The sequence below is a fragment of the Sciurus carolinensis genome, chromosome 3 (genome assembly GCF_902686445.1).
Source record: "Sciurus carolinensis chromosome 3, mSciCar1.2, whole genome shotgun sequence".
Taxonomy (NCBI): domain Eukaryota; kingdom Metazoa; phylum Chordata; class Mammalia; order Rodentia; family Sciuridae; genus Sciurus; species Sciurus carolinensis.
In genome coordinates, this window is record NC_062215.1 from 177328184 (window position 1) to 177341720 (window position 13537).

Here is a 13537-nt window from a genome sequence, read left to right on the forward strand (position 1 = left end):
CTTCTCTGGCCGTTTTTCCAGATGAAGAATTGTCACGTTGCAGATGACCTGCAAAGAAGGGTTTTCCCAGGGTTTCTTGGCATAGACTCCAGCTTATTAGTCTAGACACCTGCCCTCTTAAGGGGTTGCCTTGGAGATGACAATCATACACCAAGGGGGACAGTCCTTGTTTCAAATCTTCTGATATCATTTTCATGTAAGTGATTTTTGTGTTATCTTTGAACATTATGAATGTGTAAAACAATTTTGAAGATTAGAAAGTAAATAACCATACTAAACAGCCTATATTTTGATATTCAGAAGTGTTTTCTTTTTTTTTAATTCATTGTAACATCTTTGGTTTCATATAAAATAGTATAATGATGATCCTGTTTTACTTAATGTCATCAGAAGCTTACCTTCAAATTTTGATTTAAAAGTTAATCATTTATTTAGGCATTCAGTCACGTTACATTTTTAGTGTGCAGGTCTATGAATTTTGACATGTGCATAGAGTCAGGTAATCTCTACCATTATTGGGACAGAGGACAAGTTTTCCCCCTGCCGTATCCCTTGTGCCTTCTATTGTGGAACTCTTCTTCCTCCCCAGGCCTTGGCAGGAGCCCTCTACTTATTGATTTCAAACTTAATTCTGTTATAGTCAGAGAATGTGCTTTGTGTGATTTCAAGTGTTTTAACTTGTTGAGGACTTTTTATGGTCCAGAACATGACCAGTCTTGGTGACTGTGCCTTGAGAAGAAGTATAGTCTGTCATTGTTCCTGGGTCAGATGAGTCAAGTTCTTTGGCTGTGGTCTTCCACAGCCTTGCTGATTTTCTGTAGACTTGTTCCATTGATCACTGCGAGGAGTTTTGTGTTCTCCAACTGAAATTGTGTTTTTTCCCGTGTCCTTATGCAGTTCCACCAGTTTTGCTTCATGTATTTTGAAACTCTGTTGTCGACGTCATTTAAAGTTGTTATGTATTCTTGGTGAATTGGCTGGTTTGTCCTTTTGTACTGTCCCCCTTTATCTTCAGTGATGTTTCTTGTTCTGAAGTCTAATACTCTGTTATAGTATAACCATTGCATCTTAGTTTTGATTAGCATTTGAATGGTATGTTCTATTTATGTTTTACTCTAACTCAAGTATGTCTTTATATTTAAAGTGAATTCTTTAATAGATGGTGTATTAGTCAGCATTCTCTAGAGGAACAGAATAAAAGGAAGTATGTTTATAAAAAGGGGATTTATTAGATTGGCTTACACAACCAGAAACTGGACAGTCCACAATGTCCATCTGCAGCTGGAGAGCTGGAAGAACCAGTAGCTGCACAGTTCAAGAGGCTGAAACCTCAGAAAAAGAGGGATCAATGGTGCTACCCCAGTCTGAGATTGAAGGCTTCTGGAAACTCCATGGAGAATCACTGGCAGAGTCCACTTTGGAAGAGTGAGTCTGATATCCTCAGGCAATTGCAGTAGTAATGAGAACCCATTCAATAAGAATCAAGCTTGCATTTGCTGCTGCTTCCTTGTTCCAACTTTTATTCCATCCAAGCCACCATTCTATTGGAAGGTGCCGCCCATGATTAGGGAGGGTCTCCACGCCAGGTTGCTACCCCACATGCCAATCATTCCTACACACACCCTCATTGACACACCCAGAAGCCTCTTAATCTTTGGTCTCTTAACCCAATCAAGTTGACAAGTCAAATTAACCATTACAGATAGCATGTAATTGGGCACCGCTTTAAAAAACTCCAGTCTGTTATCTATCCTTTTTTTTGTGAGTTTAGACCATTTACATTTAATGTAACTATAGATAGGGTTGGGATATCATCTACTTCTTCATAGTTGTCCTCTATGAAGAGCAGTTGTTCCATCTGCTCTTCATTCTTTTCTATTTCAATCTACTTTTAGATTATTTTCTACAAATACATCTTATCTCCACTATTAATAGTCTTAAAATTTTTAAGTGATTTCTTGGGGTTTATATTATACATTTTTGATTTATCAAAGTCTACCATCAAATGATATTATACAACTTCAAACATAGCATTAGACTCTTCCAACAGTATAATTTCAATTTCTCCCTTCTGTTCCTTTATTCTTTGACTGTTTTTTGTCAGAAATTTTATTCCATAATACATCGCTTCTATTTTTGCATCAGTCAGTTATCTTTTAGAGCAATTAAAACATGAATAGTTTTTTTAATGGGTCTTCATTTTTGTCATGTCTATAGACTTTCTTTTTGCCTGAAGAATTTCTTTTAATATTTCCTATAATATGCCTGATGGAGACATTTTCTCAACTTTTTTGTCTGAAAAAGTATTTAGCCTTTGACTCTAAGCACCCTTTATGGAGGTTATGAAATTCTTACAGTCCCCCACTCTTGATGTCACCTTCTGTGACAGTTTTTGATGAGCTCTCTCTCATGATTCTTATCTTTGTTCCTTTGTATCCTATGTATCTTTTCCTGTCTGCTGTCAAGATTTTTTTCATTGATTTTTAGTAGCTCCACTGTGATGTGTCAAGTTTTTGCCTTGTATTCAGGGTGTAGCTGTAGCTGCGTTGCTGTGGAGTTTTTTTTTTTTTTTTAATTTAATTTTAATTTTTTTTAATATTCCTGCTCCACCCTCAGCTCTCTGACTTTTCTGAATGCCTGCGTTACACAGTGTGCCCGCATGTGTGTGCCCACATGTGTGCGTGCGTGAGGGCCCTCCAGGCTCCAGCTGGTCTCCAGCATGAGGCTGCTTGGTTGCTTGCTTATCTATCTATCTATCTATCCAGACGGTGGTGCCGACAGTGGAACCCAGGGCCTTGCCTATGCCAGGTGGGCAAGCCCTGGGCCACCCCTTTGGTTACTCTGTGCCAGCCTTGTATTGCAGGTTGTCTGTTGTTGTGGTCCTGCTCCTGTCTTAGGGAGAAAATAACATTTTTACATTAGAGAAGATAACATAACTAAAGTACATGTTAGGCCACAGACTTGGAGAAGATACTTTCAATGTAACAACAACAATACCACAAACCCCCCAAACCAGAACAGAAACCCCAAACTCATCAGAACAATGTCAATATTTAGAAAAGGGATTTTCTTCAAACAAGTAAGAAAGTAAATCAATTCAAAAATGAAGGGCAAAAGACCTGAGCAGGAATTTCATTGAATTAAGCCTTATTGTATGCCTCACCACTGTTGGATTTTTTTTACAGTTAAGAGTGGTATCTGCTATGAATGTATTGTACACAAATTTTGTCTAAATTTGAGATGATTTCCTAGGAGACATTCCTAGAAGGAAAACCATCAAGATATTGAACAATTAAAAGCTCTTGCTTGATGCATAATGCCCTATTGCTTTCCAGAAATTGCGGTCCAATTTGCATTTTCATTACTGATGTTACTGATGTACAAGTTTTCCTTCTGTTATCAGCACTGAACATAATCGTTTAAAAATATTTACTAAATGCAGAAAAGGCATCTCTTTGTGTGTTACGCTGAGCACGACTTTTGCTTCATGAAACCTGGTTGGGGTGAATGCTTTACCATACATTTATTAGGCCTTGGTGTCTATTGTAAATCGAGTTGCTTTTCTTATTCATGGAAATAATATTCTATACTAAAATGCATATCTGTGTCATATTGTTGCAGTTGTTTTCCCACATCTTACTGCTTCTCTTACATTGCTTGCAATTTTTACAAATAGGCAAAAGATGTAAATTATACTGAAAATCTGTCCATCTTTTCATTTGCAATGTTATTATTGTTTTTAAGTCTAAAAAAATCTTTATCCATTTCTTGACCAAGATGCATTTACTTAAATGTTCCATAAAAGAGTTTTGATTCCCCCCCATTCCTCTTTAATCATCTGGAACACATTTAGGTATGTGTTGGCAGGCAACTTTTGACTGAGATTCTTACCCAATTACACTGGCACTTTTTCTTAAATGGAAACAGCAACTGGGAAATTAATTTTCTGTGAGACCAATAAGGCTCAAACTTGAGACTATCCTTTATACAGGCTTCTCTGTAGTATATTGACTTGGCCATAATTTTTATAAAAATTTCAATAATAAGATGTCTAACTACAATTGATTATGACATTCAACTCTCCGCCTCAATTTCCCCTCTGTCCCAACACCTTGTGTCGGGTGGCTTTCCATTGGTTGTTGTCATTGGTTGACAGAAACGGCACTGGAAGTAGGCCTGGTTTGGGACTGTTTGGGTACACCTTGGTGCAGTCATTTTCGCATATATCTAACTTATTTTTAGTTGTCCTGGTAGGTCGACTAACAATAGGAAGGTCTTCCAAGAAAGTTCTTACTGCCCGAATTTTCTCCAGGCAAAGAACTGGAGATGATATTGTATCTAGTATCTGAGTATATTGAGTATATGAGAGGAGGTGAGAAAAGTGGTTTGAAATCCACCCACAGGGGCTGGGGAGATAGCTCATTCGGTAGAGTGCTTGCCTTGTAAGCACAAGGCCCTGGCTTCAATCCCCAGCACCAAAAAAAAAAAAGAAATCTACCCATGGAAACTTCTTCCAATTATGAGATACGTTAATTGAGCATTTGGAATTTTGTTCTCATCCATGCCTCATTGAAATGGGAATTTCTCTCCTGCTGGGAATATACTAGATGAGGCAGCATATCCTACTGTAGGCATGTATTTATCTGGGCTTATTTTTTCTGCTAACACTAGGTCTAGAGAGATTTTGTGACTGGTGACGGGCAGTGACTCCGCTTCTCTTAGGACTGTCACATGGTTTGCTTTGGTGGGCACAGCCATGCTCATGCCAGGAAGCAGATGGGGACAGTGCTGGCTGTAAGTCAGGGGTCAAGTTTTGTGCTTTCTCCATGTATCTGTCCTGGCTAGAACATCTCATGGTTTATATTTTCTTCACTAGCTCATAGGTTTATTTACTAAAAGTATATTTTATGTCTGCAGTTCATGGGGTTTGACTCTCACATTTTGCCTTGAACCCATTCACTTTGCTTTGCTAACTTAACTTGCTTGCCCACTTCAATTTACCTTCTTATAAACAATGTCCTCCTTAACACCAGTGTGTAATCAGAGTCTTCCGTCTCTGTTATTGTGATAGGTTAGGTCTTACCTTGTTTCAGCTTTTCTTGTTATGTTGATCATACGTTTATGGGTTTCATGGCCATCGTTTTTTCTTTTTTCTGTCAACTATCATTTTTTTTTTTTGTCCTTTGCCCATTGTGTTAGTCACCTTTCCATTACTGTATCAAATACTGAAGATAAATCAACTTAAAAAGAGGAAAGTTTTATTTTGGATCACAGTTTTGGAGGTTTCAGTTCATGACTGTGTGGTCCTTCTGCTTTGGGGCCTGTGGCAAGTCAGCACACCATGGTGGAGAGCATGTTCTTCCACTATACCCTTCAAGGGCACACCCCAGTGACTGGAAGACCTGCCACCAGGTCCTACATTTTAGGTTGCACCACCTGCTAATAGTGCCACTGGTTGGAGACCAAGCCTTTAAACATGGACCTTTGAGGGCATTCCAGATCCGACGGTAGCACCCTCACATGCACTTCTTAGGGTATCATGGATCTCTCGAATGTCCTTGCCTGAATGACTCTGTCTTGGTTAATATGATGGGATTGGGAGAGAGATCTCGAAGCAACCCATTTCCTGTAGCTAAATTGCTAATAGAAATAGTATGTTCATTAAGCAGATACTGCACTAAGCATGCTTCCTTCATCCCAACAAAGGAGGGAGTTGACCTGTGTGGAGATCCTAATTCTGCAATTTGTAACCAAGCCCACCCTGGGCAATGTGCCTGAGCCTCATTTGCTTCATCTGTATAGTGGAAATAGCATCTCTTTTTCAGAGCTCTAGGGACCAAATAAAATGAGCTAGGTAAAGTCACCTGCTGCGGTATTTGGTAAAAGTGTGTTGGTCGCTTCAGAATGTTGACTTCCTAACCATGCAGGTATGGGGCTGGAGAACAGAGAAGAGGGGTTACTTCTAAATCACACTGCAGTGATGTGAGTGGGACTGATGGAAGTATGTCATCTAGGATATGCAGGCAAGAAAGGAAGCTGGGTGCAGGTGCCATTTCCTCAGATCTGTTGCTTCCCTCCCCCTGCCTGAAGTCTGGAAAGAATGATTAACTTATTTCAGAGAATAACTCTTGGATCTAGCTTTAGGGTTGTAAAGAGCCAAATGGCCCCCCATAAATATCAAGGCAAACATAGAGCAGAGATCTCTAAATGGCTGTGAAACGGGGACTTTTGCTAAGTTACTTTCCTCTTCTCCCTTTTGGAGGGCAATGCTCTGGCATTTCCAGGTGCTGCGTTGAGCCCTCCTGGCCTTCACAGCACACCTACTGTGTTGCACATGGAGACTAATGGACCATTTTGCCCTCAAAGGGTCTCACAATATCACCCTTCTTTGCCACAATGCTGAAATGACCAGGACGGGGAATGTTGCCTTGAAGGCTGTGGCTTTCTTTATTGGAATGAGAAGCTTTTATTAACCTTTCTGATAGCTCTGAGGATTAGGGTGAAGACATTTCTAAACCACTGTGTTTCCTTGGACTGAGCTCTTTGGAGGGTCAGCTCCGAGTCCTGTTCACAATGGGGGTTATACATCCATTTTGATGTCCACTTGTTCTTTAATTGAATACAAATCCTGGGGAGGGGAGAAGGTCTATTACTGTCACATAGAAGGCTATTTGATGTGAAATTAACATCCTGAAAGTTGGGCTCATATATCCTACTTCTGGGAAGAGCAGGTAATGAGGAACTCATTTCATTACTCCTGGAAGCAATTAGACCCAGTGCAAGTTCAGAGGGGAACCATGACTTCATAAGCCCACCAAAAGCCTCATGATTTCTCACCTACCTTGTTCTTCTTCTCTACAATTCCACCATGTTGGGAAACGTGGATGAGAAAGTTGGGAACAGGTTGTCCCACAGCTGTAGAGCACACTGGCAGAGTTTATGATTCCAAGAAAAACGAATGAAAGATCCTTCTCTAAGCTTCTGTGGCGATGCTGCTATCTCAGGTTGGTTTCCCTGGAAAGTGTCTCTGAGATTGTGTTGAACACAGGATGTCTATTTGGGGTGCACCTGAGGAAGGGAAGGGACAGAAATGGAAGTGACAGAGGGGGGACTTGGTGGGTGGAGACCCAACAAAAGCCTGGTTCAACAAGGGGCTCTGGAGCTCAGTGGTTCTTCAGTTGTCCTGTTGGACCAAGACAGCCAGGTCTTTGGATGCCTACCTAGATCAGTCATTGGGTTTGGACCACCCTGGAAGGGGTACCACTTGGTCCGGTCCTGTTGACACCTAAAACCTTCGCAGGTGGCCTGATATTAGTTTTTTTTTTTTTTTTTTTTTAAGCTCTCCAATGACTGCAATATGCAGCCCAGGTTGAGAATCACACCTTAATTCATTTTATACTTCACATCAGAAAAGTCAAGTACATTTAAATTTTATTGGAGAGGGTACTGAGACAGAGAGGCAGCTTGCCTAGGGCTACACAGCGGGACTGTGAGGAACATCATGAGACAAGATGCAGGCAGTCTGGCTTTCAGTTGACCTCCTGGCATGATCTGTCTGGGACTGTGTGAGTGCAATGCCAGCTGCCTGGGTTTAATTTTATCTATTGTAGCATTTAACTGACGCATAGGTGAATAAAAGGCATATGTATTCAGAACACTTTGTAACTGACAAGGAACTATTTAAATATGAGAAGTTATTATTTCCAGTCTTATTAAGTCCCATTTGCAATCTTGTTCTCTTACTGAAGGGAATCAGTGACCAACATCATTGGCTTCATCCTTTTAAAAAAAAAATTAGGTTTCAGTTCTACTGTTTTTCCAAGTTATTATTATTATTACCAACTAGCTAAATTTGGAATTAAACTGCACTTGTTAGAAAATTTGGAGAAGGAATCTAGTGTGAATCATTTGGAGAAAAAGTGATCGCGCCCCAGGATTTGAGGCCAGCAAGACACTCCTGAGCTTGTCCTCAGGTAGGTTTTCTCATGGGGGCCTCCAGGATGTGTCTGCCAGGTCTTGGTGATGCACATTTGTTTTACTATACATACCCAGCTCTCTCTCTGGCTCTCTGGGAATACCAGGATGCACAAGACATTGTTTGAACCCTGCTGTGTCGTGACACAGCGGGGGACCTGAGGATGACATGGCAGTCACTGTCACCAGGATGCATGACCCAGGGAAGCAAAAGATGGAGAGACGGGGTCATGTGGGGAAGGTTCTCAAAACAGGAAGTGCTCAAGATGGGGACAGAGATATGACCAGACAAAGAGGAGAGAGAGCGCCAGGGCGAGAGCAACCCAACGTCAAGAGCACGGAGGGAGCAGATTCCAGGCGATGGGGAGCCGTGGGCTTCCGCCTGCTGATCAGGTTGCAGGCAATGGTGTTGGGAGAAGCCAGTGGCTATCAGCCAGTGGGTCAGTGTCAAATGCAGCCAGAGAGGCTGGGGAGCTCCCAGGGTGGTTGAGCCAGCTGGGGGCTTGTCCCCTTAGTGACCCCGACAGTCAGCTCGTCCTGAAGTCATACAAACGCCCCTGATGGTGCACATGCCTTTCCTGCTCTCTTGGCACTACCTCTGTCGTGTTTTCCTTAATTCTTCTTCCCCGAAACTCAGGAAGTTTCTATTCAATATAAAGCAATCTCTTTTTTTATTTTTTGATCATTAAAGACTCAAGAACAGAAAACAGCACAAAAGTAACAAGAGCAAGCTAGCAGGAAGCTAACTATGGTCAACCAGATCTGAGTTTTGAGTTTTCATGTTGTTATGGGGCTGAGGGCCCCCGCCTCACACCTGTTTTTGTGACCAGATGTCGCACAGAAGCCTGGGAAAGATCACCTTATGTTGATGGGTGTGGCCAGGGCACCCACCTGATTGACCGTTAGGTCTGAGTCAGGACAATTCCTACCTGGCCCATTATTTTTGCTCATCAAGAATGTTCTTAGGAATAGCGTGTCCTCTATGGAGTCGGAGAAGCAAATGGCAAAAACATCGTGAAAACTCACACCATAACTTTAGGGGGTGAAAGCTGGGGAAAATAACTCATTTTAAGGATCAGGTTGATTTTCATCTTAAATGCTGATTCTTTCTTTCCAGGTCAGTCATGGGAGAAAAAAAAATCTTGAACTGGAATCTATAATCTGTCCCTTTAAAGAACACATTTCAGCACCCAGTCCTAAGCGGTTCCAAGCACACAGCATCACAGGACTTGATTAATAATTGATATAAATTAATGGCCAATGAAAGAGACATAGCCACACTGATCTATAATTACTGGAAGAAACCTCATACATTTTTCATAAAAGTGTCGTTTCACTGTTTCTTTTTCTCTAAAACTCAGTATATTTGGACTTTAAATTGCTTCAATAATTGCTAGCAACTGCTTTCAGTGGCGGATCTCCTCTCCATGTGGGCGTCTGAGGGGCCTGGGATTTAGTGGTCCTTTCTTACCTTCTCTTCCTACCTGACTTTCTTAACTGAGGGTGACCAGGAGGCCCTGCGGGCACACGTTAGTGGCCTGTCATTCCCAGCAGGCTCCCACCGAGCTTCCCCTGGAACGCTGTCAGCTAAGAAGCCTGCCGGAGCAGAAGCCAGCGCCTGGCTGGCGGGAAAGCAAGCTGACAGCCAGGTCGGCACGGCAGTCAGGGAAGGTCTGGACGCAGCTCCGTGATGGAGCGAGGCTTCAGCATGTTCTGGATTCACTTTGACAAAACAGTCATTGGAAGAATGGTACTATGCAATAACAGTACCAGCAGCAGCAGAAGCAGCAGTGACCACCTGGTCCTAATCAAAAAATGGATTATCAAGAGCAAAGTGTCTAGAGCGTCAGGCAAACTTCGTTCCATTTTTTGGTTCTGACACTTGCCAGCAAGCTGAGACTTGGAAAAGTTACATTATATGTTTGAGTCCTGATTTCCTCATCTGTAAACTAGAGTCGTGATAACTACTCCATAGGGTGATGCAGAGAATTCCATGAAGTCTAAGGTGTTGGTACTGTTACTACAAGCATTTGAAAATTAATCAGATCAACTTACATTGGTAATAAAAGATTTGTCCCCAGGGTGTGCTTCCTGGCTTTTTGGTTCATATGTATCATATGGGGAGAGTAACAATGATCACAGGCTCTCTGGAGAGTTTAGTGAATCATCAAAAGACTTTAAAAGCTTCAAAAAGCAAACTTACCAATGAAGACTAGTTTTAGAATATACAAATTTTCTTTTAAGCATTATGTGTTAGCTTTCCATTGCTGCGACAAAATGCCTAAGATAAACAATTTACAAGGAGGGAGGGTTTACTTTGACTCATGGTTTCAGAGGTTTCAAGAGCTCAGTCCTATCGCTTTGGCCTGCGGTGGCCCAGTGCATCATGGCGGGGTTGTGTGGCAGAGGAGGCCTGTTCGCCTCACGGCCACCAGGAGACAAAGAGCGATAGGAAGGGGCTGGGGCCCAAGTACACACTCCCAGTGACCTTGCTTTCTCCCACCGGGCTGCGTTCAGAAGGCTCCGCCAACCCCCACAGGCTGGCAAGCAAGCCTTGGCCACACGGGCCATTGGGGAACATTCAAAGTCCAAAATATAGCATCTTAGTACTAGAAAGTTCCATTTCCTGCTATCAAAAATTATTCCTTATCCCCTCCTAGGCAACTTCCAACACATAACCTTAGCCCGAGGATTTGGCTATTGCTAATGTGAACAAGTATTCCAGAAGACAAGTGCTTGAGCAATAAATTGTGTTTTTTCTTCTCATTTCATTTCCTTTTCCTCCTTTCCCTCCTCTTCCTCCTCCTTTGTGATCGGCCTGGAAAGTGAATCCTTGGTATTTGAGGGATTGAAGGGGAAATTCTCCTAATTCTGATTTTGGCATGAGCAATGGCTGTCACATTGAGGCCACCAGGATGCTGGTGGAACCTGGGATCAAGATGGAGAAAGGCCCTGACTAGCTAGTTGATGGTGAATCCCATTTTCTTTTCCTCTGCTCACACAACTGGACTGTGTCCCCCAGCCTCTCTTTAGGTAGGTGTGGGCATGGGCTGGGTCATGGCCTGTGTAAGTGGAGTTAGGACTGATGGCTGCCACTTCCAGGCCTGCCTCCTCAATTTCCCACTCTTTCCTCTGTCTGCTGGGTATAACATATGATCTTACAGGGGACTCTAAGGTCCCAGGGATGCCAGAGGCTCAGAATGGAGATTCTGGGTCCTTAGCACCACGTGGACAGTTGCCTACCTGACATTCATGTTCACCTGGAACATGAGCAAGAAACAAACTCGTTTGGCATCACTCTTCAGAAATAACGATTACTGTCAAGCACAGAGCCTTCACTGACAGTTACAGAAAGGGCCTCTAGACTCTCATGTGCCCACTCAGCCCCATCCTTCTGAGATTCAGAGACTTGCCCAGGAACTGTGATTGATGTTTGACTGAGCTAAAACCAATCCCCTTGTCCCAAGGACCCGCTAAGAAGGTTCCTTCCACTTGTTGACTAGTAGGTGGATAAAGATAGTTGGACACGCATTTTCATACATTCTCTTTGTGTGACACTCTATGCAAGGAATGGGGGACATAGCAGGAATCAGTCCCCAAAGATATTTAGTTCAGCTACACTGAATTTTTGACTTCAACTATAATTTTTGACTCCAAAGTCAAGTATCTGCCAGGACCAGAGAGTACAGTCAGTCTATAAATTGGACTAAGCAAGAGAAAGAGGTCATGGTGAAACTGGGGAGTGGAGGAATCAGCCAAGGTGTTATGTGTTACGAATAGACATCTCAAACACCACACTGGCCTAACAGAACACATCTTTGGGCAGATCCAATCCTCTGGCTCTCACTTAGCAACTCCAACTTGACATCCCCAGTGGTGGGCTTGTGGTCATTGAGTTGCAGTCCGTTGTAACGACAGCCATCTGACTTCAGCTGGGCTGAGCAGAACCCTGAAGAGTCAAGTCCCAGACTTCTGTTTGTGTGGTCTGTGAAGTGGACACTCTTTTCTTCATTTTCTTTGCCTGTGAGATGATGTTAGACCTTAGTTGCTTTGGCCATCTTACAGCTATGAGTGGAAAGCTTATCTGAAAATAAACCAGATAGAGAAGGCTGGAGCCAGGAAACCAGGCCAGGGGATTGACACCTGAGCTCCAATCAAGCTGCTCCTTAAGACACAATACCTGTTTACTTAAGCTAACTTGGGTTGGGCAGAGTTTTTGTTTACTTGGAAACTGATATGCTGCTTTCTTTAGAAGATGTAGCGAACAAAATGTTTTCCCTCCTTAAATATAATAGATATCTCACAGAGGGTCCAACAAGATCCAGCAACTTCTAAGTCTGGTTATAATGGGATTGACAAGGATCCTGACACTTGATGCAAGCGAAGGGAGAACTGGAACAGTAGGAAATGGAGGGAGGCAGGAGGGCTCATACTGGTGGCAGAACTTATTTGAGCATGGGTTATTCACCTCATTGCATATTAGGAAAAAGTTGACCAGGGGCCCCAAATTCAAACACGCCTGAATGCAGCTGCAGTCTCGGAGGCTCCATGTTGATGTGAGCTGCGTGTTGGTGGTCATCAGAGCTGTGACCTGTCTGTGTAAAGGCTAAAGGTGTGTAAGTTGGAGTGGATTCTTAATCCATAATCTAACATTCAATAGAAAGTCTCAAGGTTTCTTCTGTGCTCTCTGGCCTAGTGATCTCCATCCTGAGGGTGTCTAGAGTGGATTTGGGTCATGCTGGCCCTCTCCCCGTGTCCCCCCATGCATGCTGGAGCTTCAGCTGAGCTTGGCTGAGCACCCCCATACAACGGGGCTATGCTGGGTCTTTGCACGTGCATTATTGTGTGATCTTGGGAGCAGAGTGCCAACCCAGGGAACGAAGAGTGACCAGGTGAAACAGAGCATTTACCTAAATGCAAAATCGACCCAGTGACAGCCACATCTAGCAAGGAGGCAGGTGTCACTGCTTCTGCTGTGTGGGGGGAGCACTGGTTCCTGGAGCACCTCCGGGTCACCCACGGCAAGCCCGAGGCTGCTGGTGCTCAGGCTGCGGTCCTGTGACTCTTGCTTCAGCTGAGCCACACAGCTCGCAACAAGACGCGCTGCCTGCAGTTCACATGTTTTCCATCTTCTCTGTTATCACAATTAACACAGTGATGACAATCAAGGGGGAACCAGCAGAGTTTATGAATTCATTTGCAGAAGCAGCGTTTTTAATTGGTCTCCACTTAGCTGAGTCACCAGATGTGATAAAATCTGCAGGGTTTGGCCCATAAAACCCTGAACCTTTGTTTCTGCTGGTCACTCTTCAGAAAGCCTTTGAGCTCTCACCACTTAAAGGTTCTGAGGAAACAAGAGTCAGCTATGTTGTTCCTCAATGGCTGTTGCTGCCAGTTTTATTTGATGTTATAGTGATGTAAATTAATTAAATACTCCAGAAATAGATGAAAAATGAATGTGGAGATGAAAGCCTGCTGCTTCCGTGAAACTATATTAATTTCATGTTGCTCTATAACAAATAACCGCTAATTTGGTGGCTTAAAACATCACGCGTTTCTCTTT